Genomic DNA, 6000 nt, shown 5'->3' with positions numbered 1-6000 from the left:
TGGCATGTGTGTATGCTGAGGAGAAATACTAGGTAAAGAGAGAAATTTTAATGGAGAGAAAGGAAAATTGCAGGAGTGATTCCTTGAGTAGAGGAGGGAAGGTGGGATCTACTAGGGAAGCAGAAAGGTTAGCCCTCTCTGGGAACTAGAAAATTCATCCGAAGTAACAAAAGAGAAGGCAGAGTACATGGATAGGTCCAGGCCAGTGGGTACATGTGGGATGAGAGCTTGTGGAACTTCTCTTTTGATTGTTTCTATTTTGTCATTGAAGTAATTAAGAAGCCAGATCAATAACTGAACGCAGGTGGGGAGGTGGAGGAGTATTGAAAGTTTGAGAAGAGAGGAGAAGCTGTGAAATAATCATTAGAAAACATGGTAGAGGAAGTGAACTTGGGAAATGTACAGTGATTGCAGAGCAACACTAAGGCCCACTTGAGGGTCATGATCATGAATTTAAAATAAGAACAGTCAGCATGGTTACTTTTTTTTTTTTTTTTTTTTTGGCAGCCACATTCAGCTCTCTATTGCAGGCAGAAGTAAGTAGAGAGTTGGATCTAACCACAGTTTAACCATATTATAAACCATAGTTTAGCCAGAAGCATGATAAAGCAAGAAAGGGCAAGCGAGTAGAGGATTTCTACAAGGGAGTAATGATAATGACTCTCAATGGAATTTGAGCAGAGTTAGGCAGGAAGCAATGTTATGAGAAGGATGAGGGACAGGAAAAAAACGAGCATGATCAATGGAGGTAGGTCCCAGTGGGTTCAGAGGATTATTAACATTGAGGTATTAGAGAGAGTGAGCTGCAAAGACAGGAAGAGATGGCCAGAGACTGGGATGTTTGAAACTTATATAAAAAGTTCCAGTGACTGATAATGACAAGGTCTACCACGTGACTGTGAGAGTAAGTAGCTGAGATAGAATGGAAGACAAGACCACTGGGAGCAGAGGGGAGGTTAGAGAAGGTGTATTAATCATGTTTTTTATTTTCTATATTTTATGATGCTTTGACATCTTGGGGCATTTCAACCTGGGGAAGGACTGCCTCTCCCAGGATTTGCATATTCCTAGAGACAGAAAACAACTTGTCTTTGAACATGTCTTTGATATGCACACCAACCAATTCAGAGTCCAACCACCTCCTTTTACCAGCCTCCGTCAGTTCAGAACACTATCCCCTTGCCCTAAATCAACCCAGAGCCAAGTACAGGACAACTAGAGACAACCTGGTAGCCCAGAGCCTGCTGAAATTGTTCAAGCTATCCAATCCTAAACTTGGTCAACTTGCCTATCTCGCTTCACCCATTCCTTCCCCCGAAAACCACAATAAAGGCCCTGGGCCATACTTTCCCCTCTGTTCCTTCTGCCTCATAGCTGATCGTGGTGCTTCCCCGCATGATTTCACATGGAATGTGTGTGTGTGTGTGTGTGTGTGTGTGTGTGTGTGTGTGTGTGTGTGTGTGATGTGGTGTGCCCCTTCCTCTCGGGAATTATAAGTAATAAACTCTCCTTTCAAGGTAGTTGTCTCTATGTCTGTCATCTTACTATACCTGATTAAAACAAAATCCTGGATACATTTAAAAACAGAGCATAAAGAAAATTAGGGTACCTGGAAGAGTCATTGGCACATGGTAAGTATTCAAAAAATTTGAGCTGTTGTTATAATTCTCTGGGCGCCTCATAGGCACTTAATCTCAACATGCCCCAAATCAGACTCATTTTCTCTCCTCCCACCCGCAGCCTGAGCCTTTCCCTATAATCCTCATCTCCATTCACAGCCCATCCAGTCATCCCATTGCTGAGTTTGTATAACAGTGTCATCTTTAACTTTTCCCAGTACCTTATTTCCAACATCCAGTCATTAAGTACTGTCAGGTTTTTTTCAGTCCTGTCACTTTTAACAATTTTTAACTTTCTGTGCATTTCTATTTTCCATCCTAAAAGTCACTGCTCTATTTCAGGCCCAAAATCTTATTCTTCCTTAACTACTACACTATCCTCCTAACTGGTATTGTTACCGAGTCCAAGCCCGCTCTGCTCGCCACATGACAGGCCAATAAATTGGGAGACGAGGTGTTGAGGCAAGGAATAGCAACTTTATTTGGAAAGCGGGGCATCCGAGAAGATAGCGGACTAGCGTCCTAGAGTACCATTTTATGGGGGTCTGGACGCTAGTTTCTTTTATAGAACAGAGAGGGGGAGGAGGTGAGGATGAAAAGTAAAAAGGCCATTAAGTGTTGCAAAAAAATCTCCTAGTTTGGCCAGCCTCGGGGAGGGGATGTGTTAATTTTTTCTTTCTTGCAGCCATTCACAGGTGGGCAGGGTCAGAATGTTTCCCTGTGAGCTGAACAAAGGCACTTTAACATTTAGGCAGAGGGGCAGGGTTCCCTGAGGGAGGCCATTATGTACATCAATAGCTATAGACAACATCCTTTTAGTGATTATAGTAACAAAAAGCAAAAGAGAGCAAAGATTTAAGTAGAAGAGGGGCTTCCCTGGTGGTGCAGTGGTTGAGAGTCTGCCTGCTAATGCAGGGGACACGGGTTCGAGCCCTGGTCTGGGAAGATCCCACATGCCGCGGAGCAACTAGGCCCGTGAGCCACAGCTACTGAGCCTGCGCGACTGGAGCCTGTGCTCCGCAACAAGAGAGGCCGCGACAGTGAGAGGCCCGCGCACCGCGATGAAGAGTGGCCCCCGCTTGCCGCAACGAGAGAAAGCCCTCGCGCAGAAATGAAGACCCAACACAGTCAAAAATAAAATAAAAATAAATAAATAAAGTAAAAGAAACAGATCCCATGTGGAGTCAGATTTTGTTCTTCCCTGTTACAGTTTCACTACCTACCCACTCTCTGCCTTCCAATCTAGTCTTCCTATTATCACTAGAATTTTTCTGAAACACACCACTGATCAAGTCATTTCTCTACCTCAAAATGGCTTCCAATTGCCCACAGCAATAGATTTCGCGTGTCTGCAGAGTGGCAGGTTTTGAGAAGCTGCCTCAGGCCGCAAGAGAAAGGTTGAATGGGGTGAGTCTTGAGTCTTCCACTTGGCTTTAACTAGAAAAGATCTGTTTTTACCTGGTCTCTGTATTAGGGTTCTTGAAAGGTATTCACTGTAAAAAAATCAATTTCGCTACTTTATCAGTCTGGGTCCAATCAAGAGAGAGAAACCATACAGTATTTTGAACAGGAAAACTTTAATATACAGATTTAATACCTCTAGCAGCAGATTGGAACAATGAGAGATTGGATAGTAAGCAGTAAAGAGAACTCTAAAGAATATAGAAATGGCAAATATAAGGAGCAGCCATATCCTTTGAACTAAGATAGAGCAGTGCCGAAGACACTCCTCCAGGCCTGAGGCCCAAACCTTGCTGGAGGGCACAGCTGTGTCTCACTGGACAGCAGAGAAGTTGCGGTTGTGTCATGCTGTGCTGGCAAAACTTGCTGGAAATAATCCACCCTCTGAGACTTACTGAAAGCGGAAAGCTGTTCTCCGGGAGGTGTCTCACCAGAGGCACTTTACTACAAAACCATCCGAGGGAGGAGGAGGTGCCAGGGAGAGCTGCTGTCTACTGGGTGCTCCTAACTACGATGCAGTGTGGGAGCTGGTGCAGGAGAAGCCACCCACGTGCTTGCTGCAGGAGCTTGCCAAGCAAGCACACTGGAACCAGTAAGAAAACCCTTTCCTGTTGCAACATCTCTCTGGGAAGGAAAAATATTTACAGGGCCCATATCTGTTTTCACAAAGCAGTCAAAAAGGGTGAATTTAGAGCTCAGAGGCAATAAACGGATAACTGGCACAAGCGTTTCAAAAGAATTAAGAACAAAAATAATCACCACTAGTCTATAGAATTAAAGTCCAAAATCCTGTATACACGTGCACTTTCCATCTGATCTTCTGGTTGTTTACATAGTTCGTGTTATTTGCTCTTACTGTTCCTCTTGTTTGAAATGTCCTCATACCCTTCGTCACTTTTTAATTAAGAAAGCGTCCACAAGTATCCCAATACCATCATCCTTCTAGGTAAAGCTGAAATGTAACCTCTGTGAAGTTTTCCCTGATCCTTTAAGTTGGAATTAACTACTACTTACATGTTCCTATAATTTTTGTTTACACACTTTTCTAATGGCAGGAGAAAGCTGAATCACTTTGTATGAAAAATAGTCCATGAAATTCAACTTTTCTTTCCAAATAAACTTTAGAAAGACTGTATATGAGGAAATAAGGAGACGCCAGTCCAGCCAGCCAGGTCAGTGGAATCAGTTCAGTGGATTCATGTGGTAGCCAATGTTGCAGTCAGATTCACATCCTCTCAGGGATGTGAAACATCAGTTACGTTAGTATCTTCCCGGTGCCTTATCCATCTAGCAAGCAATAAGCACTTGCTGAATTGAAAGTTTAGTGGGCTAACTTTCCCTAGAGTCAAAGCTTTAAATTAAAAAAAAAAAAATGCATCTCATAATAGAACTTCAGACATGTGCCATGACAGGAAACTACTCATCTAGTCCAAAAATGTGTCTTAAAAAAAAAAATAGTAAAAGAAAAATGAAGTTGGAGGTCTTACACATTCTGATTTCAAAATTTATTACAAAGTTACAATAATCAAAACAGGGTGCTACCAGCATAAAGATAGGCATGTAGACCAAAGGAATAGAATAGAGAGCCCAGAAATAAACCCACTCATATGTGGTCAAATGATCTATGACAAGGGTGCCAAGATCATTTTTAATGGAGAAAGGACAGGCTCTTCAACAAATAATGCTGGGAAAACTGGATATCCATATGCAAAAGAATGAAGTTTGATCCTTACCTTGTACCGTATACAAAAATTAACTCAGAATAGATCAAAGACCTAAATGTAAGATCTAAAACTATATCTCTCAAAAAAAAAAAAAAGGCAATAGCTTCATGACATTGAATTTGGCAATGATTTCTTGTATATGACACCAAAAGCACAGGCAACAAAAGAAAAAATAAGTAAGTGGGACTACATCAAACTTAAAAACCTCTGTACATCTAAGGACACAATAAACAGAGTGAAAAGACAACCTACAGAATGCGAGAAACTATTTGCAAATCATTTACCTGAAAAAGGTTGAATATCCAGAATATATAAATAACTTCTATAACTCAACAACAACAAAAACAATTAAAAGCTGAGCAAAGGCCTTGAATAGACATTTCTCCAGAGACGACATATGAATAGCCAACAAACATCTGCTCAATATCACTAATACTTAGGGAAATGAAAACTAAAACCATGAGGAGATATCACCTCACACTCATTAGGATGGCTACTATCAAAAAAAAAAAAAAACAGAAAATTACAAGTGTTGGCAAGGATATGGAGAAATTGGAACCTCTGTGCACTGTTGTTGGGAATGTAAAGTACTATTGCTGCTATGGAAAACAGTATGGTGGTTCCTCAAAAAGTTAAAAATGAAAATACCATATGATCCAGCAATCCCACTTTTGAGCATATATCCAAAAGAACTGGATGCAGGATCTTGAAGAAATATTTGCACACCCATTTTTATAGCAGCATTATTCACAGTAGCCAAGAGGTAGAGGCAACTCAAGTGTCCATTGATGAATAAACAAAATGTGGGATATACATACAATAGAATATTATACAGCCTTAAAAAGGAAGAAAATTTTGACACATGCTACAACATGTATGAAACTTGAGGACATTATGCTAAGAGAAATAAGCCAGTTCACAAAAAGACAAACACTGGAATGATCCAATTTACATGAGGTGTCCAGAATAGTCAAATTCATAGAAACAGATAGTAGCATGGAGGTTGCCAAGGGCTGGGGGCAGGGAGGAATGGGGAGTTGTTGTTTAATGAGCACAGGGTTTCAGTTTTGCAGGATGAAAGTGTTCTAGAGATTGCACAACAATGTGAATATTCTTAACACTACTGAACTGTACTTTTAGAAATGGTTAAGATGACAAATTTTATGTTTTTTTTTTTACTGCAATTAAAAAGGAAA

Source organism: Eschrichtius robustus, chromosome 3 (genome assembly GCF_028021215.1).
Source record: "Eschrichtius robustus isolate mEscRob2 chromosome 3, mEscRob2.pri, whole genome shotgun sequence".
Taxonomy (NCBI): domain Eukaryota; kingdom Metazoa; phylum Chordata; class Mammalia; order Artiodactyla; family Eschrichtiidae; genus Eschrichtius; species Eschrichtius robustus.
Note: the sequence above shows the minus strand (reverse complement) of the source record.